At 36.2% G+C, this 21,971-nt stretch overlaps 1 protein-coding gene and 1 long non-coding RNA gene across 8 annotated transcripts in view; both read left to right on the forward strand.

Moving 5' to 3' along the window:
- The window catches only part of CDC14B (cell division cycle 14B), a 105,439-nt gene that overhangs the window by 10,405 nt on the left and 73,063 nt on the right, over positions 1-21,971 (forward strand). The window lies entirely within an intron of this gene.
- The window catches only part of LOC309633037, a 29,187-nt gene continuing 8,948 nt past the window's right edge, over positions 1,733-21,971 (forward strand). The window contains exon 1 of the long non-coding RNA XR_014247264.1: positions 1,733-21,530. This is a non-coding gene — a long non-coding RNA (uncharacterized lncRNA). The remainder of the gene's footprint in view (positions 21,531-21,971) is intronic.

Raw genomic sequence — 21,971 nt, forward strand, 5'->3', positions numbered from 1 at the left:
TTCCTGAAGAGGAACCATATCTTGGCTGAAATCTTTGGGGAAGAAAAACTTTGATGGTAGAGTTTTTGAAGAGCTAATTCTGGTAGTTAGGCTCGAGGACACCAGGGAAAGCTGGTGTCTCCCCACACAGGGGCTGAACACAGCCAGATTTAATAACCTTTTGGAGCCTGGATTCTCTCATCTGTTTAAAAATAAAAAGTCTGCAGGGTTGTTGGGAGGATGAAATGAAGGGGATGGATGTTAAGTGCCTGGCTTGGTGCCTCGCTGACAACCGGGGCTCCATAAATGGTTTCTGGTATTACAAGTGTGCCAGCAGTGGGCAAGGCCGGGGGGTACAGAGGGCACACTGAGACAGTCATCATGGTTGAGAGGGTTTCAGGCTCAGAAGCAAACATTTCCCCCATACGTGTACTTGCACAAAAGGTTCGGTGAATCAAAACAGTGAAAATGCAGCGTGTTCCTCTCCCTGCTTCTGAATGTAATCTTCAGAGCAGAAACGCTGCAGATGAGGCTGGCTCAGTATTTGTCGGAGACTGAGGAGGTTTGGCGCCGTGTTGATAATCTTTTCTGCCTTGGGAAAAACGTTACAGTTTCACTTTAAAGATTTCTTGTAAAAGGAGGAATAAACCAAAACTCTTCTGAGGCTATTGTTACATGCTTTTATTATACTGAAGAGTTTGTATGTTGCCTACTATTAAATTGCAGCTAAGTTTATGGGGGGTGGTTCTTCATAAAAATGCAAAGTCCTCATGGGAGAGCCTCAGGTAGAAGGTTATTTTTTAAAAGTGTGTTAAGTTATTTACTGATAAAATACAAATTTTTCCGAGTGACTAACTTAAAGCATGACTGTGCCCTAGTACATCCGTTTTAAAAGAGTATTTCACAGATCCAAAAGCTTTGATACTGGTGGTGCATATTACTGGCAGACAGGGTGTTTGTTTGTTTGGGGTAAAACAAGTTACCTTTCAAAAGACCTTTCTAATGTTTAATGTGTGGCACAGAGACCCAATTTATTTGGAAGGGGTGGGAGTTAGAAAATAAGATAAATAAGAAATGATATCTTTAAATATATTTTTTTTATTACACTGGGAAAAAATAATTTTAGTAGCCAGTATTTTGATTTTCTTCCCATCCTAGCTACAGAATATTTTTTATTTCAATCTTAGTAAGTCCTTTAAGGTCCTTCACATTAAAATTACTTTTATAATTGTCTTTAAAAAGAAATGAAAACATGGGTAGATTGGTTTATCTGAGTATTTAAAAGCCAATCCTCCCTTAGGTCAGGTACCATTATGAGTGAGGTAAGTAGGTCCAGGGGTTACTCTGGGCCAAAAGTGGAGAGATTGTATGGAGACGAAGAAAGTGGTGCAGCAGGAGCTAACCAATTTTCAAATACTGTTTCTTTACAGTTTTTGATTTTTAGCTTCCAAGGTTGGTTAGTCACTTAATTTGTATAAGTGCTGACTACCATATTAGCCAGGGATTACCTTAGAAAACAATTTCCAAAATAAAATTGATTTTAACTTCTGAAACACAAGGTTATTTAACTGGAATTTGTACATCTCATCTGAATTCTCTAGTTTATTTGAAAGTTTTACGCCCTTCTCTCTCTCTCTTTTTTCTATAGCTTTTCATGGATACTGCTCCAACAAAGGTATTCAGATCATTGACTCTACTTTGCAGTTCTTTGATGATTTTAAAACTGTGGATTTAATCTGTTAGTTGTGATTCTTGGTTCCGTCTCTTCCTGTTTGCTTGTCTTAATTTTAGTCTTAGGTAGCAGTTTTAGTTTTCTATAACTGTAGAGTATCTTTCATATGTTTACGACTTAAGTTGAAATCTGTCTTTACATGAAAGAAAAGTTCTGTTGGTTTCTGTGTACAGGTGATGCTGGAAGTAGTTTCTGTGATATTTTATGGGGTTAATTATGAATGCTATGTTTTGGATGGTGGATATTTTTGGTAATACTAAATTTTTATTTTAATTAAATCTCACTTTTGTAGGTGCTTGCCGAAAAGATACTTAGAATGAGTTGTTATGACAGCTGTTCTTGATTTTTTTCCCCCCAGGTTACTTTAGTTATTTCTAGGCATTCCTTTGCTTAGTGGACAGGTATATATCTCACTTACTGTTTTTGGTAAGAGGGAAATCTCATGAAATGCCAACCTGAACTTTGGGAACAGGAGAGTTCTTTTGTATCCTATTTAAAAAAAAAATTTTTTTTAAATATTCTGATTCCCTTTGATTTTCAGGTTCCTCAACCAAGGCCATTTACCAAAAGAACAAATCTGAATGGCCCCATATACTTATTATTTTCAATTGAAAATTTTCTGACTTTATCCTCTTCATCTTTTATTCAGCAGTTTTAATTCTTAGTATAATTTATATTCTAGAGGAGCAATTCTCTTAAGAGTCCTTTATTCACCAGTCATTTCAAAGATTTGGTCCCATTGTCTTTGAGTCTGAAAAGCTGAGGAAGCTAGGCAGGGTAAATTCATTCTAATTGCATAATAATCGCATATTGATTTCATTTCTCAGGTAGTTTACTTTTATACCATTAAAATTTGGTCGAAAGTGTACTTTTCACAAAGGCAAAAAACATCTTGTTCCTGATGTCAGTGATATTTGTTGTTCCTTCAAGTTCTAATTTGACAGTAAAATTACTTTCTTGGCACTGCTATGCAATTTATGACATTGATCTTTTTATACCCAATCCGTAATGTTATAATATCATTACAGATTATGAATTCTGCAAAGTCCTCTATTTTAGGACCATCTCAGCTGAATCATTCTCTGCATTTTGCTCATTTATCCTCATTTGTATTCGTATGGATTGTGCTATGGAATTTATTCAACAAATATTTATTGAGCAACTACTTTGAACAAGGCAGTGGACCAAGTATTACTGAGGAAGGGAGGAGGGGATATGAAGATTTAATAACAACATGCTCATTATTACTGAAAGATTGAGAAGGCATACACTCTTAAGTCATCATCTCAATGAAGACAGGCAGTGAAGGAATCAGTCATTATGTAATTTTGCTCTCTTAATTTAAACAGTGTCAGTTTGAGAGAAATTTGTGATGGAAATGTTACTTGATAATTCCTACACAAAGTGAATTATTTTTTTCAATATGTGGTCAAAATGATCTGTCCTATGGTGTCTTTCTCGTGTGTGTGTTTGTGTGTGTGTATGTTTTAACCTTTAAAAGAAATGAGAAAAAGCTTCATTTTGATATATAACTAATCATATATATGTATGATATGAATATATGCATATAGTTAATAATACCCTGAAAACTATATCTCTACTAACACAGAGCCAAAGTGAAAGGTCTGAATTCCAATTAATTCTGTATTACTAATTTCAATGTCAAAGTATCCCACAGGACATAACTTAAAATGAGATACTTCATTTTATTTTTAAGAATACCTTATTTATTGGTAAGAAGTAATTATAGAGCACCTTTTATGTTGAGTATTGCTTCTTAAATTGGAGACACTGAAGATGGCTAAATATTTTAAGAACTATATTTGGCATGTGTGACTTTTAAACTGAAAAGCATTCTGATTTTCACATTCTTTTATAGGTGCTGAGGAAGAATTGCTTTGACACGAATGTGTAGCAGAATTAACATTATGGTTTTACATTTTTGGGAGCTGTTCTCAATCTGCTCTTAGAATTTTTTTATTGTACTGCTGTCATTAGGTAGCTTTTTGGAAGCGCCTAATACATGAAACAAGCATCTTAACATTCATTTATTTCCTTTTTGACAGTGTACTGTCAAAAAAGCTTAGAATTTAGCTAGCAAACACAACAGAGGTTGGGATTTTAACTCCACTATTATATTCTAATTTTAAACTATTGTGACTAAAAGGGCTTGAAGTAAAAATCCACTCAGGATATGTCTGAGTGTGTATTATAGTCTCATCCTTGCAATGGGTGCTGCAAGAGCTGCGATAGAGATTTCATAGTTGACCCCGGATCTCTGGGAAGTGACACTAGTACACGGAACTGGGTGATATCTATATATCTTCTGTATCACATAGAGGAACTTATCTGTGAATGTCATGGACACTCAAAGATAGATGCGTCTGAATGAATGTGATCCTTGGAAAGGAGGCTTGAGCTGTGTTTTAAATGATTCCCTTATTTTCCCCTGCAGAACTAGCAGGAACTGTTCTTGACGGTAACACACAGTAGTCTCTGCTTTCTCCTTCCTCCTGACAGTACCATTGCTACTACTGTGGTGGCATTTGTATGTGTGTAGGGTGATTGCTGGGATTGGGGATAGACTTTATCCCAGCATGGGATACCCCCCTCCCCGACCTGTCCTGCTCTTGTATTCAGCAGTTAACCTGAATTAAATAATAACTTTGCTCCAAAATGGAAAAATACTTTATTTAGTGAAATCTCTCTTACTCAAGAGGGCAGGAAAAGGAAGATAAACCTTAAAACGTTATTTATTTAATAGGACCTATTCAGATTATTTTGAACAAATACATTTTTAGAGGCTAAATTTGTGGATTCAGAACACAATCATTTCCAGGCACAGTGCTAAAGGAATTTTTTTTTTCTTGTGGAACACTTCTGCGAATTTCCAAAATAAAAATGTTGGCTATTCCAAAGGCTAAGCAATAAACTTGGATTTTTTTTAAAAATCCATGCTTTGGATTAAGGACTGTATTTTAAAATGATTTCAGAAAATGAGTATTATTCTAATATAGAGATTTTTGAAAAGGATTAATAAATTTTGTTTTATGCCACAAAAGGAATTTTTAAATAATGCCAATTTCTTTTGTGTGCCTTTTACACACCCCATTTAACATAACCATATGCAGTGCTGCTTTGTTGTAATTATATTGTCTTCAAAACATTTTACTAAGAATAAATAGGCATATATAAAACTGCAGTCAATGTCTTGTTTCGGATTCCCCCAGAACAGACTGAGTCAAGGATTCCAAGGCAAGTACTTTCTTTAGGAGATGGTACCAGGCAACTCTCAAAGTGAAGTAGGTAAGTGAGAGGATCAGGAGGTGCAGGCCATAGACAGCTCACTAGCAAGCAAGTTACTTACTGTGGTAGCTGTAGTTTGATCCCACAGGGGAAATCTGGGAGCCAGTGTAGAATACGTGAGGATGGAAGGGGGCTGGGATATTTGTACACTAGTAGCTCAGAGGGTGAGTGATAATTTTGAAGTGCTGTGAGGGCAGCCCAAATGGGCTCTGCAGATGGGAGAAAGTCCTGAAAGAAAGGTTGGTATAATTGGAATGTGTGCTGAGAAGGGGAGGGTAGGGAGTGGTGACTCCTGCAGTCGGTCATAGTATGGTTAAATTTTTTCTGTGTGCTCTTAGTGCTATTAGTGTTTTTTTTAGCTATTTAGCCCTCAACCATTATCCCAAGTTGAGTGTGTTATTGTCACTGTGCTGTGTCCTGGTGAGGCAATTTTGATAGCAAATGTTGGGAAGAGGCACACACGTGACAGGGCGGGTTTGTTAGAAAGAACCAATGGGAGAGTATTAAGCTAGATGTTTATGATGCGAGCTTAATGAAGCCTTTGCAAGGAATTGTTTAAGGAAACTAGGTAAAGATCTGTGTGCAGTTAAGGATAGTTGGAAGTTCTTGGATTTTTATGAAAGGCTTTATAAAGATCACTGTAGCTTGGAGATTTAACTAACAGTTGTGATTAGCATCTAGAAGAATTATGGCCAGAGACAATCCTGACTTCAGTGAATGTGAAGTGACTGGAAGGAGCTGAGCCATTGCCAATGTAGAACGCCAGGACTGATCTCCTTGGACACTATAGATTCCGTGCAAGTACCATTTCCAAGAACTCCTCACCCCCAGCTAAATGGAGTTTATGCATACATGTGAAGTCAGCCACCTTATGTCATTTATTTCCAATAAGGCCAGATAACAAGCATTAGGTACTCTTATGAGTGGTTCAAGATAAATAAATCTACTGATTTAATTGCTCAAGAGTTTATAATCAATGTATCATATGCGTGTACAAAGTGTTACACAAAGTAGGGAAATCACAGTTTACCTTGTGTAAGTAAGAGTTATTTTCCTGCCTTTTGGATGCTTTTCCCATATTATTAAAGCTTTGCATAGTTCCTTTTCATTTTTCTTTGGAAAAAATAATTCAGTCTATTTAACAGAGGGGGAAAATAGTCATACTGCTAATCTTGTGAGAGGTAGACTTTAACAATGCTGAAGCTTTCACAGGGGATCAAGATTCAGTAATAAATGCCTTGACTTTGGAGATATTAGAAATAGTTTTTCATCATTTTCCTAAATATGAGTGGGCAGCTTTTAGAACTTATTAGAAAAACTAGTGCTGGTGATGTTTCCTGCCCTATAATCCTGTTCCATATTCTTGAGGTGCATTCCTGATCCTGGGTTCCTGACACATTTATCATTGGTCCATGCAAGCCCCTTTATTAGGCTTTCTGTTTTTGAAATATGGCCCACTAAAGAACACTCAGTATACTCTTCAACTAGAGTTGCTTGTTTTTCTTTTATGTTTTTTCTTTTCTTTATTTTTTGAATAGATAATACATGCACATGGTTCACAATTTAAAAGATACAAAAGAGTAAACAACACAGAGTAAGATTCCCACTTTCACCTGTCACCTAGCTGCCTATTTCCCCTCTTCAGAATCAGTTGACAAAGCTGACCTCTTATGTCTTACCAGAGGTTTTCTATGTATTTACAAATATATGTATATATGTGTATACAGATGTCTGTATGTTTGTATCCTCTCATGCAAATTATGGTCCATTATTCCCACTGATCTCTACCTTGCTTTTTTTCACTGCTCTTAGGTTGCTCACTGAGCCCAGAATTGGAATAAAGCGAGCTGGAGGATCCTAGTGGGCCATGCTTTCAAGATGCTCTAGATTAAGATGTGATGATAATAGCCTCTGGGTTAGTCAGTGTATGCTCCATGCTAAGGCCCATGCTAAAACCTATGTCTGTCCTCCACCTCCAAATAAAGTTTCTAAGATATAGGTGCTCATTATTTTTTAAAAAGACAACACATAAAGAAAAAGATCAGTGATGCTACTAGCAAGGGTGTTTTCTCTACCAGTTAGTTTAGGCTTGGTTATACTGTAATAGCAAGCCCCCTCCCATTCCCAGCAGTTTAAAATAAAGATTTAATTCTTGTTTCTGTTTCACAGCCACTGTGGGTTGGCAGGGGTTTCTGCTTCTTGTAATTGTTTGGGAACCTAGGCTTATAAGTAACAATGGTCTCTAATATTGCTGGTCCCTGTGCCAGAGGGGAAAAGAATGCTGTGGAGGGTCTTGATCAACAATTAAATGCTCATTTTCGTCACAGTTCATTGGCCAGAATTAACCATGTGGTCCCACCCAACCACAGAGGAGCAAGAATGTGCCTGTTAGGTGAACAGCATTAATGAGTACCACAGTTAGCCTTTTAGATTGTTCAGTGTATATTTGTATACATAGATATCTCTATAGAGAGATATATTTTTATATCAATAAGATAAACACTAAGTAATTTTATCATTACTTTTTTCCACTTCATATGTTATAGCAGAATCTTTCATTGTCCTAAGTATGTGTCTAAATATGTATCTCTTTTGGATGCATATTATTCTATTTTATGCCTATATAATAATGTATTTCCTTGTGGCTCCTCTCCTGAGGAAAATGTACATTGATTTCCATAAAATTGGTAGAAATATTTAGAGGTTGTAGACCCTCCCCAGCCAAGCATTGGATTCCTATCATGGTCTCTAGGTTGTAAATATAAGTGCTATTTAGAATAACCTCTCTTCATCCCCTTTGTCCCCTCATAAAGTACCGTCTTATAATTTTTTAAACTTGATATTTTGTTTTTTGGTTTTGTATTGTTTTTTGGTTTTGGCCACACCGCGAGGCTTGTGGGATCTTAGTTCCCTGACCAGATATTGAACCCGGACCCTTGGCAGTGAAAGCGTGGAGTCCTAACCACTGGACCACCAGGGAATTCCCATAAACTTGATATTTTGGATAGGTAAATACAGTTGTCCCTCAGTGTCCGTGGGGGATTGGTTCCAGGAGCCCTGTGTATATTATTAGGGAAATTATTATCTGTGATGATTTACAAATGTGTTTTCTATTTGTCATTTGCCTTTTGATTATCTTATAGTTGTGGTTGTGATGTGTGTTTGCCATGCAAAGTTTGTAGGTGAACCTGCTAATCATTCCTCTTACGGCTTCTGGATTTTAAGTCATAGTTGAACTCAACAAAGCTATTAAGGAATTCTCATGTGTTTAATTTCTCCTGCCCTGGCCTGTATGCTGTTGTTCTTAAGCATTTTACTCACACATATCATATATTATAAACCCCACAATATTGGGTTGGCCAAAAAGTTCGTTTGGGTTTTTCCATAACACGCTACCAAAAACCCAAATGAACTTTTGGGCCAGCCCAATATATTGTTATTACTTTTGTTAAAACAATCATCTTTTAAAGAGATATAATTGAGAAAAATCGTATATATTTACCCATATAGTTACCATTGCTAGTGCCCTTCATTCCTTTGTGTAGATCCAGAGTTCCAAAAGGTATCATTTTCTTTCTGCCTGAAGGATGGTGTTTTTTTTGTTTTGTTTTTGTTTTTTAACATTTCTTATAGTTGGGTCTCTTTTAGCCTCTTATAGCCTTCATTTTTGAAACGTTCTTGCTTATTATGGAATTCAAGTTTGGCATTTTTCTTTTTTCTTTCTGTACTTGTAAAGACATTGTTCTATTGTCTTATCACTTACATCGGTTCCTACAAGAAATCTGATGTCCTTATCTTTGTTTCTCTGTATGTAATATGTACTTTTTCCTCTGGCTGCTTTTAAGATTTTCTCTTTCTCACTGGTTTTGAGAATTTGATTATGGCATATTTTTCTTCACATTGTGCTCAGGACTTGAATTTCTTGGAGCTGTGGGTTTGAAGAGTTTATCAATTCAGGAAATTTTCAACCATTATTTCTTTAAATTTTTTTTCTGCCCATTTCCCCTCCTTAATATACAATTACCTGTATATTTGGCCATTTTAAGCTGTCCAAGAGCTCACAGATGGTCTTTTCAGTTTTTTTGGATTTTTTTTTTCTCTCACTCACTTTCATTTGGATAGGTTTACTGCTATGCCTTCAAATTCACTAATATTTTCTTCTATTTTCTTATCAGCCATTAATCAAATCCAATGTATTTTTCATCTCAGATTGTAGTTTTCATTTTTAGAAAAGCTTGATTTGGGTGTTTTTTATATCTTCCATGTCTACATTTTTTTACTCTATTTAAAAAATAATAGCCCTTTGAGATGTAATTCACATACCATATAATCCACCCATTTAAAGTGTACATTTCAGTGGCTTATTTTTTTGTAATAGTACATTTTATGTAGTATTGAAATACTAAATATTTAAAAAATAGTATTTCAGGGGATAAATAGTATATTTACAGAGTTGTGCAACTATCCTCATAATCTAGTTTTGGAACGTTTTCATTATCCAAGAAAGAAACCTTGTACCTAATAGCAGTTACTCCCCATTCCCTTCACCTTCTTTTCCATCCCAGCCCTGGGCAACCACTAATCTACTTTCTGTCACTATAGATTTCCTATTTTGGACATTTCATATAAATGGGATTATACTATTATTGATATTTTGTGAGTAGTTTCTTTCACTTAGCATAATGTTTGAGGTTCATCCATGTTGTAACATGTATCATACTACATTCCTTTTTATGGCTGAATAATATTCCATTGTATGACTAGATCACATTAAACTTATATGTGCATATATATAACTTTATGTGGACATATATTTTATGTGGACATATATTTTCGTCTACTAACTGAACATATGAATGCAGTTATGATAACTTTTAATGTTTTTCTCTGCTAATTCTAACTTGTGCATCAGTTCTGAGTCTATTTTGATTCACTGAGTAGTCTCTTCATAATGGGTCATGCTTTTCTGCTTCCTTGCATGCCTGGCAATCTTTGAATGCTAAATTTTACCTTAGTGGATGCTGGATATTTTTGTATTTTTATAAATCTTCTTGAGTTTTGTTCAGGGATGCAGTTAAGTTACTAGTTTCATACTTTCAGTTCTTGCTTTTATGGTTTATTAGGTGGGCCTGGATCAGTATTCAGCTGAGGACTAATTATTCATTATTGAGGCAAGACCTTCCCGAGTCTTATCCAATGCCCTGTAACTTAGGAGTTTTCACAAAATGGCCTGGAAAACAAGTGCTCTCCCAGCCTGTGTGAATGCCAGACACTGTTTGCTGTAATCCTTTCAGATGGGCTCCAGTGGTTTCCTAACGTGCGTGTTCTGTATGCTCAAATACTTGAGAGTTTTTACAAATCTCCAGGGTTCCCTCTCTGTGCAGCTTCCTTCTCTTTGGTACTCTGTACTATGAACTTTTGCTGCTTGGTTTCCCTGGATTCAGCTTCATCTCAACATGGAGTCTGCTGGGTTCTGCCTTGGTTTACCCTCTCTGTGCAGTGGCTGTAAGCTGGGGTAATTGCAGGACTCACCTTTCTTTGTTTACTGTGCCTTGGGGATCACTGTCCTCCATACTCTGATATCCAGAGTCCTGAAAACCATTATTTAATGTATTTTGTCTGTTTAAAAAAATTTTTTTTTAAGAGGAATGGTAAATCTGGTCCCTGTTATTCTATCTTGGCTAGCAGTAGAAATCATGTGTTATATATTTTATGTTTCATTTTCTTACATTTAAATATTTTCTCCATTTGAAATTTATTCTGCTGTGAGGTCATGGGACCACTTTTATTTACTTTTTCAGATTGCTACCTAATACCATTTATTTACTCGACATCTGGTTTGATTTATCATCTTTATCAAGTGTTAAGTTCCTGTATATGGCTGGGTCTGTTTCAGAACTTCTGTTGTATATATGTCTATCAGACACTAGGAACACTCTGTATTAGTAATGGAGTAATAATCTGGTAGTGCTAGCTCCTTCTTAGAACTCATTAAAAAAATTTTTTTCCTCCAGCTATTCCTGTTTGTTTATTCTTGCATATTTTTCCATATGAATTTTAGGATCAACTTGTCTATTCCATAAACAAACAAAAAATCCTGCTAGTTACTTACATGAATTAACCTGGAGAAAAATAATCTTTAGGATGATGGCTCTTCTGTCCACAAACATGGTATATCTTTTTGTTTGCTCAAGTCTTCTTTTCGGTAGCTCATTAATGTGTTAAGATTTCATACCATACAGTGTCTTACACTTTACTTGTTAAGCTTTTTCATAGGTACTTTAATCTTTGTTGTTACTATTATGAATGTGATATTTTTTCTCTTCCGTTTATTTCACATATTAACAATTCTCTGAACAATTAGCTGAACTCTTTATGGAAAATATTTTAATTTTATTTAACTTTGACTCCACAGTACCTACCAAAGGGTTTGGAAAGTAGAAGTGGCAGTTCAATGTTTAGATGTTAGAATAAAGACTGAGGAGTTACTGTAACTATATTAATACTACATTTACAATGTAGATGATTACCTCATGGCTTTGTTTTTAATTATTAAAGTTTAGGGACTGATCATTTTGATCTTGTTGCTATGTTCTTATTTACCCCTTGTAAATAAGACTCTATTAATATCCTTGTTTAGCTACCTGTTTTTGAACTATGTAGAGTAAGTTAGTATGGCTAATAGTGATTGTATTCAGTGAATAGATTTTTTTATTTGATAAGTGAGTAGGAATTTGCTTGAGAAGCAAAATGGTCTTTTAAAAACTTCGGGTTGGACTTCCCTGGTGGCGCAGTGGTTAAGAATCTGCCTGCCAGTGCAGGGGACACGGGTTCAAGCCCTGGTCTGGGAAGATCCCACATGCCACGGCGCTACTGAGCCCACGCACCACAACTACTGAAGCCCGCGTGCCTAGAGCCCGTGCTCCGCAACAAGAGAAGCCACTGCATGAGAAGCCCGCACACCGCAACAAAGAGTAGCCCCCGCTCGCTGCAACTAGAGAAAGCCGACGTGCAGTAACGAAAACCCAACGCAGCCAAAAATAAATGAATAAATAAATTAATAAAAACAAACAAACTCTGTGGAGCTAAAACATAAAAAAAAAAAGAAAACTTAGGGTTTTACGCTGCTGTAAGAAATTAAAGCAAAGACACAAATAAATGGAAAGACATTCCATGTTTGTGGATTGGAAAACTTAATATTGTTAAAATGTCCGTAGTGCCCAAAGCGATCTGCAGATTCAATCAATCCCTATCAAAGTCCCAACGGCATATTTGTAGAAATTGAAAACACATCCTAAAATTCATATAGGAAGACAAAGCTAAGACCTCACACTTCTGATTTCAAAACATATTACAAAGCTACAGTAATCAAAACAGTGTGGTACTCACCAATAAAAAAGGCAAAAATTTAAAAAACTCCCCATACCAATTGTTGGGGAGGATGTGGAGCATTTAGAACTCTCATATCCTGCCATAAGGAGTGTGAAATGATACAACCACCATGGAAACCAGTTTGTCAGTTGCTTAGAAAGCTAAACATACATGTCCCAGTGATCCCACTCTTATGTATTTACCAAAGGGAAAAGATAACACATACTCACACAGACTTATACATGAATGTTCAAAGCAGCTTTCTTTGTAATAGGCAAAAATTGGAAACCACATAAATGTCCATGACCAGGTGAATGGATTATCAAATTTTCATATATCCATAAAATGGAATAATACTATTCAGCAATATAAAGGAAAGAACTATTGATAAATGCAACAAACCATATTGACCTTGAAATCATTAGGTGGAGTGAAAGAACACTGGTAAAAAGACAAACATACTCTTCTTTTTTTTTTTTAATTGGCGTATACTTGCTTTACAATGTTGTGTTAGTTTCTGCTGTACAATGAAGTGGATCAGCTATATGTGTACTATATCCCTTCCCTCTTGGATCTCCCTCCCACCCACCTCCATCCAAACCATGTAGGTCGTCACAGAGCACCAAGCTGAGACTCCTGTGCTTTATAGCATGTTCCCACTAGCTATCTATTTTATGCATGGTAGTGTATATATATCAATCTGGATCTCCCAATTCATCCCACCCTCCCCTTCCACCACTATGTCCACATATCCTTTCTCTACGTCTATGTCTCTATTCCTGTCCTGCAAAGAGGTTCATCTGTACCATTTTTCAAGATTCCACATGTATGCATTAATATACAATATTTGTTTTTCTCTTTCTGGCTTACTTTTCTCTGTATGACAGACTCTAGGTCCATCCACATCTCTACAGATGACCCAGTTTCATTCCTTTTTATGGTTGAGTAATATTCCATTGTATATATGTACCATATCTTCTTTATCCATTCATCTGTCGATGGAAACTTAGGTTGCTTCCATGTCCTGGTTATTGTAAATAGTGCTGCAATGAACATTGTGGTATATGACTCTTTTTGAATTATGGTTTTCTCAGGGTATATGCCCAGTAGTGAGATTGCTGGGTCATATGGTAGTTCTATTTGTCATTTTTTAAGGAACCTCCATACTATTCTCCAGAGTGGCTGTATCAATTTATGTTCCCACCAACAGTACAGAAGTGTTCCCAGTACAAAAGCATTCTCCAGCATTTATTGTTTGTAGACTTTTTGATGGTGGCCATTCTGACTGGTGTGAGGTGACACCTCATTGTAGTTTTGATTTGCATTTCTCTAATAATTTAGTGATGTTGAGCATCTTTTCATGTGCCTCTTGGCCATCCGTACATCTTCTTTGGAAAAATGTCTATTCAGGTCTTCCAGCCATATTTTAATTGGGTTGTTTGTTTTTTTGCTATTGAGTTACATGAGCTGTTTGCATATTTTAGAGATTAATCCGTTGTCCATTGCTTCGTTTGCAAATATTTTCTCCCATTCTGAGAGTTGTCTTTTTGTCTTGTTTATGGTTTCCTTTGTTGTGCAAAAGCGTTTAAGTTTAATTAGGTCCTATTTGTTTATTTTTGTTTTTATTTTCAATACTCTAGGAGGTGGGTCAAAAAAGATCTTGCTGTGGTTTATGTCAAGAGTGTTTTTCCTATGTTTTCCTCTAAGAGTTTTATAGTGTCTGGTCTTACATTTAGGTCTTTAATCCATTTTGAGTTTATTATTGTGTATGGTGTTAGATAGTGTTCTAATTTCGTCCTTTTATATGTAGCTGTCCAGTTTTCCCAGCACCACTTATTGAAGAGACTGCCTTTTCTCCATTGTATGTTCTTGCTTCCTTTGTCATAACTTAGGTGACCATATGTGCGTGGGTTTATCTCTGGGTTTCTATCCTGTACTATTGAGCTTTATTTCTGTTTTTGTGGCAGTACCATACTGTGTTGATTACTGTAGCTTTGTCATATAGTTTAACGTGGGGGACCCTGATTCCTCCAGCTCCGTTTTTCTTTCTCAAAATTGCTTTGGTTTTCTGGGTCTTTTGTGTTTCCATACAAATTGTGAAATTTTCTGTTCTAATTCTGTGAAGAATGCCATTGGTAATTTGATAGGGATTGCATTGAATCTGTAGATTGCTTTGGGTAGTATAGTCGTTTTCACAATATTGATTCTTCCAATCCAAGAACATGGTATATCTCTCCATCTGTGTCATCTTTGAGTTCTTTTATCACTGTCTTGTAGTTTTCTAAGTACAGGTCTTTTACCTCCTTAGGTAGGTTTATTCCTAGGTATTTTATTCTTTTTGCTGCAATGGTGAATGGGATTGTTTCCCTAATTTATCTTTCTGATCTTTTGTTGTTAGTGAATAGGAATGCAAGAGATTTCTGTGCATTAATTTTGTAACCTGCAACTTTACCACATTCATTGATTAGCTCTAGTAGTTTTCTGGTGGCATCTTTGGGATTCTCTATGTATAGTATCATGTCATCTGCAAACAGTGACAGTTCTACTTCTTCTTTTCCAGTTTGTATTCCTTTGATTTCTTTTTCTTCTCTGATTGCTGTGGCTAAAACTTCCAAAACTATGTTGAATAATAGTGGTGAGAGTGGGCAACCTTGTCTTGTTCCTGATCTTAGTAGAAATGCTTTCAGTTTTTCACCATTGAGAATGATATTTACTGTGGGTTTGTCATATATGGCCTTTATTTTGTTGAGGTAGGTTCCCTCTATGCCTACTTTCTGGCGAGTTTTTTTTTTTTTTTCGTAAATGGGTGTTGAATTTTGTCAGATTTTTTTCTGCATCTCTTGAGATGATCATATGGTTTTTATTCCTTAATTTGTTAATACGGTCTTTCACATTGATTGTGTATGTTGAAGAATCCTTGTATTCCTGGGATAAATCCCACTTGATCATGGTGTATGATCCTTTTAATGTATCGTTGGATTCTGTTTGCTAATATTTTGTTGAGGATTTTTGCATCTATGTTCATCAGTGATATTGGTCTGCAATTTTCTTTTTTTGTGACGCCTTTGTCTGGTTTTGGTATCAGGGTGATGGTGGCCTCATAGAACGAATTTGGGAGTGTTCTTCCCTCTGCAATTTTTGGGAAGATTTTGAGAAGGATGGGTGTTAGCTCTTCTCTAAATGTTTGATAGAATTCTCCTGTGAAGCCATCTGGTCCTGGACTTCTGTTTGCTGGAAGATTTTTAATTACAGTTTCAATTTCCTTACTTGTCATAGGTCTGTTTATATTTTCTAATTCTTCCTGGTTCAGTCTTGGAAAATCGTACCTTTCCAAGAACTTGTCCATTTCTTTGAGGTTGTCCGTTTTATTGGCATAGAGTTGTTTGTACTAGTCTCTTATGATGCTTTGTATTTCTGCAGTGTCAGTTGTGATTTCTCCTTTTTCATTTCTAATTTTATTGATTTGCATCCTCCCTTTTTTTCTTGATTAGTCTGGCTAAAGGTTTGTCAATTTTGTTTATATTCTCAAGAACCAACTTTTAGTTTTATTCATCTTTCTACTGTTTTCTTTGTTTCTGTTTCATTTATTTCTTCTCTGATCTTATGATTTCTTTCCTTCTACTGACTTTGGGTTTTCTTTGTTCTTCTTTCTCTAGTTGCTTTAGGCATAAGGTTAGATTGTTTATTTGAGATTTTTCTTGTTTCTTGAGGTGAGATTGAATTGCTATAAACTTCCCTCTTAGAACTGCTTTTGCTGCTTCCCGTAGGTTTTGGGTCATCGTGTTTTTATTGTCATTTGTTTCTATGTATTTTTTTTTCCCTCTTTGATTTCTTCAGTGATCTCTTGGTTATTTAGTAGTGCACTGTTTTTGTATTTGTGCTTTTTACAGGTTTTTTTCCCTGCAATTCAAAAAGTCTAATCTAATCTCACAGCGTTGTGGTCAGAAAAGATACTTGATACGATTTCAATTTTCTTAAATTTTCTGAGGCTTGATTTGTGACCCAAGATGTGATCTCTCCTGGAGAATGTTCTGTGTGCACTTGAGAAGAAGGTGTATTCTGCCACTTTCGAGTGGAATGTCCTATCAATATCAATTAAGTCCATCTGGTCTAATGTGTCATTTGAAGCTTGTATTTCCTTATTTATTTTCATTTTGGATGATCTGTCCATTGGTGAAAGTGGGATGTTAAAGGCCCCTACTATTACTGTGTTACTGTTGATTTCCCCTTTTATGGCTGTTAGCATTTGCCTTATGTATTGAGGTGCTTCTATGTTGGATGCATAAATATTTATAATTGTTATATCTTGTTCTTGGATTGATCCCTTGATCATTATGTAGTGTCCTTCCTTATCTCTTGTGACAGTCTTTATTTTAAAGTCTATTTTGTCTGATACGGGTATTGCTACTCTAGCTTTCGATTTCCATTTGAATGGAATATCTTTTTCCATCCTTTCACTTTCAGTCTGTTTGTGTCCCTAGGTCTGAAGTGGGTCTCTTGTAGACAGTATATACATGGGTCTTGTTTTTGTATCCATTCAGCCAGTCTGTGTCCTTTGGTTGGAGCATTATTCCATTTACATTCAAGGTTATTATTGATATGTATGTTGCTATTACCATTTTCTTAATTGTTTGGAGTTTGTTTTTGTAGGTCTTTTTCTTCTTTTGTGTTTCCTGCCTAGAGAAGTTCCTTTAGCATTTGTTGTAAAGCTGGTTTTGTGGTGCTGAATTCTCTTAGCTTTTGCTTGTCTGTAAAACTTTTGATTTCTCTGTCGAATCTGAACGAGATCCTTGCTAGGTAGAGTAACCTTGGTTGTAGGTTTTTCTCTTTCATCACTTTAAGTATATCCTGCCACTCCCTTCTGGCCTGCAGAGTTTCTGCTGAAAAATCAGCTGATAACTTTATGGGGATTCCTTTGTATGATATTTGTTGCTTTTCCCTTGCTGCTTTTAATGTTTTTTCTTTGAATTTAATTTTTGTTAGTTTGATTAATATGTGTCTTGGTGTGTTCTCCTAGGGTTTATCCTGTATGGGACGCTTTATGCTTCCTGGACTTGGGTGGCTATTTCCTTTCCCATGTTAGGGAAGTTTTCCACCATAATCTCTTCAAGTATTTTCTCAGACCCTTTCTTTTTCTCTCCTTCTTCTAGGACCCCTATAATTTGAATGTTGGTACATTTAGTGTTGTTCCAGAGGTCTCTGAGATTGTCTTCATTTCTTTTCATTCTTTTTCTTTTATTCTGCTCTTCGGCAGTTATTTCCACCATTCTGTCTTCCAGCCCACTTATTCGTTCTTCTGCCTTAATTATTCTGTTATTGATTACTTTTCATGTATTTTTCATTTCAGTTATTGTGTTGTTCATCTCTGTTTGTTTGTTCTTTTGTTTTCTAGACCTTTGTTAAACATTTCTTGTATTTTCTTGATATGTGCCTGCATTCTATTTCTGAGATTCTAGCTCATCTTTAGTATCCTTACTCTGAATTCTTTTTCAGGTAGGTTGCCTACTTCCTCTTCATTTATTTGGTTATGTAGGTTTTTACCTTGCTCCTTTAGCTGTGACATATTTTTTTTGTCGTCTTTTTTTTTTTTTTTTTTTTGATGGTTGGGATTGTTTTCCTGTCTTACTGGACAGGAACAGTTTGGCCTGAGGCTTCCAGCACTGCAGTTTGTAGACTGTTGGGTAGAGGTGGGTCTTGGTGCTGAGATGAGGACCTTCGGGAGACCTTACTCTGATGAATATTCCCTGGGGTCTGAGGTTCTCTGTTTTTCCAGTGGTTTGGACTTGGAACTCCCACCGCAGGAGCTCAGGCCTGACCCCCGGCTCGTAAACCAAGATGCTGCAAGCTGTGCAGGGCTGCAAAAAGAAAAAAAAGAAAAAGAAAAAACGGAGCAGAATAATAACAAGAGAGTAAAAAATAAAATAAGATTAGAAAACTAACAGATATGTTAGAAAAAAATAAAAATATAGATGAAACAACAACCAGAAAGTAAAACAGAACCACAATAGCAAAAAAGAGGAAAAAGAAAAAAAAGCCGGAAAAGGGCTTGGCTCGGGGGGGAACAGAAGAATGAAGTTGGACTCTTACCTTACATCATATACAAAAATTAACTCAGAATTAATTAAAGACCTATAGTTAAGACCAAAAACTATAAAACTCCTAAAAGAAAACATAGGGGAAAAGCTTCATGACATTGGACTTGGCAGTGATTTCTTGGGTATGGTACCAAAGCACAGGCAACAAAAGCAAAAATAGACAAATGAGACTATATCAAACTTAAAAACTTCTGCTCATCAAAGGACAGAATCAATAGAGTGAAAGGCAACCTGTGGAATCGGAAAAATATTTGCAAACCACGTATTCGATAAATGAGTTAATATAAGGGGTTAAATATCCAGAATATATAAATAACTCCTACAAGTCAACAACAGAAAAATAAACAGTCCAATGGGAGGGAGACGCAAAAGGGAGGGGATATGGGGATATATGGATATGTATAGCTGATTCACTTTGTTATACAGCAGAAACTAACACACCATTGTAAAGCAATTATACTCCAATAAAGATGTTAAAAAAAAAGAGTGGGCAAAACTTGAATAGACATTTCTCCAAAGAAGATATACAAATGGCCAACAGATTGTATTGGGAAGATATTTCCCAGTGTTCCCTCCTGTGTTGTCTCCTTTACTCTCACACAGAACACTTCACTTCTGACCTTTCTGGTTTTCCCCACACCAAGCAATTCTGTGGCACCAGCTGGGTGTTCTACAATTTAATTCTGACGTTATCTATCTAGAGATAGTGTCAGATCTCACAGGTTAGTGCTCAGTCCCACAAGACTACCCACCCCACCTTCAGATGCCAGTCGAAAATCCATGTTGTTACCTGTGCTTTGACCGATCAGCTATAAATCAGAGGTTCCCACGATCCTGCCTCATGTTTGATTAATTTGCTAGAGTGACTCGCAGAACTTAGGAAATAGTTTACTTACTCTTTGCCAGTTAATTATAAAAGGATGTAACATAGGATATAGACAAATATCCACATGGAAGAGATGCAGAAGGTAGGTATGTGGGAAGGAGTACAGAGCTTTTTCACCCTCTCTGGGCCCACCACTCTCCCAGCACCTCTGTGTTCACCAATCTGGAAGCTCCCTGAACCCCATACTATTAGGATTTTTATGTAGGCTTCCTGACTTAGGCATGATCAATTATCAATTTCATTTCCAGCCCTTCTCTCTTCTAGAGAATTTGGGGCAGGGCTGAAACTTCAGACTTCTAATATGGCTTGGTCTTTCTGGGGACCATACACATCGTGGAGCCCACCAGAGTCACCTCATTAGAACAAGAGACTCTCCTGCTACCCAGGAAACTCTAAGGGATTTGGTATCCTGGTGTCAGGAACCAGGGTCAGAGACCAAATATTAGAATCAAAGATGCTCCTAGTGTTCTTATCACTTAGGAAATCGCAAGGGTTTTAGGAACTCTGTGCCAAAAACTGGCGGCAGATATATATAATATATATTTCTGTGTATATCTAAATATACACACACGTATATTGATATAATTTTTTTAAGATCTCACACAAGCATATGAAAAAAATGCTCAACATCACTATTACTAGGGAAATGCAAATCAAAACCACCATAAGGTATCTCATACCTGTTGGGATGGCCCCTATCAAAAACAAAAAAACCTCCAACACATGCACAAAGTAACAAGTGTTGGCAAGGATGTGGAAAAATTGGAACCCTTCTTACTGTTGAGGGAAATGGAAAATGGTGCAGCTGCTATGGAAAAGGGTATAGAGGTTTCTTAAAAAATTAAAAATAGAACTTCCATATGATTCAGCAGTCCCACTTCTGGGTATTTATCCAAAAGAAGTGAAAACAGGCTCTTGAAGAGATAGTTGCACACTCATGTTCATTGCAGCATTTTTCACAATAGCCAAGAGGTGGAATGTCTATTGACAGATGAATGGATAAAGAAAATGTGGTATATATGTAGAGTAGAATATTATTCAGTCTTAAAGAAAGAAAGAGCAACCCTGTCCTATGCTACAATGTGGATGAACCTTGAGGACATTATGCTAAGTGAAATAAGCCAGTCACAAAAAAATAATGTATGATTCCAATTATGACATATCTAAAGTAGCCAATTGCCTGGAAACAGAAAATAAATGGTGGTGGTAATGAAAATATCTATCTTGATTGGGGGGAGTTTCAGTTTTTCAAGATGAAAAATTCTAGAGATCTGTTACACAACAAGGTGTGTATATATATATATATATATATATATATATATATATATATATATATATATAGTTAACACTACTGTACACTCAAAAATGGTTAAGATGATAAATTTTATGCTGTTTTATGCTGTGATCAAAGATCACAAAAGGAACTTATGGTTGTAAAAAACTCAGTTTCACATCTACTTCTATTTCATACTAATCTTAGTATTGTTATTTGTGTAGGTATTTCTTCCTGGAATTTATTAAGCTCTTGGAGATCAAGAATCCAGATTTCAGAGAATGTTTTACCTGTATTTTAAGCAAATAAATGCATCTGACAATTATAAGGGTTACTCTTAGGAATGGAGCAGAATATTTGAAATTAGAATTGTTTGGGAAAATTCAGGATGTGTGATTAAGTATAAGGAGAATGCTTGCACATATCCATTCGATTTAAACAAAAACGATAAAATATACTTACCAGTTGTAAATTTTATCAGAATATTTAGTACTTTGTGATTTTTAAAAAACATTAATTAATTAATTTATTTATTTGGCTGCGCCAGGTCTTAGCTGCGGCATGTGGGATCTTTTAGTTGTGACGTGCAGGCTCTTAGTCGTGGCATGTGGTATCTAGTTACCTGACCAGGGATCAAACCCAGGCCCCCTGATTTGGGAGCATGGAGTCTTATCCACTGCGCCGCCAAGGAAGTCCCAGTACTTTATGATTTTTTTCAACAGGAAGATTTCACTCTTGTTTTAAAAGAGAAGGGCCAAACAGCTGATACAGCTCTCTTACTGTTGCCACTCCTCAGTTACTCCCCTTAAAGTGTACTGAGAGTCAAACAACTTTGAATCTCCTGTCCAGGGATGAAGGATAGACCAAGATAAGGAAGGATCGTGAAAGGTAACTGGCTGGGATTATTAACTCATCTTTCCATTTAAGAATACTAGCTGCTAATGCTTTATTTAAACTGTCTACACTGGGGTGGTAAATCTTGTCCTGGCTGGAAATAGCTGTTGTTTTACCACACGTATTATCAGGGAAGTAGGGTACCCAGGTTGAGGGGAAGACAGTCTTGAAAGACTTCATTCCCCATCCCTCCCTTACTCTCCAGAAGAGTATATTTTCAATTATAAACGAACACCAAGATGTTCTAAAAACCCAAGTAAATACTGATCAAGTAAAAATTTCCTTCACCATCCCCCAATCCCAGTGCCATCTCCGTAAGCAGTTTGGTAGGGGTATTCTTTCAGTTGCTTTTCTGTTTATTTTCATACAAATAAATTTGCCTATGGCTTAGATTTGTTTTATCATTTTTACATGTATCTGTTGAACAACTAGTTT

Source organism: Balaenoptera borealis (assembly GCF_965194805.1).
Source record: "Balaenoptera borealis genome assembly, chromosome: 8".
NCBI classification, from domain to species: Eukaryota; Metazoa; Chordata; class Mammalia; order Artiodactyla; family Balaenopteridae; genus Balaenoptera; species Balaenoptera borealis.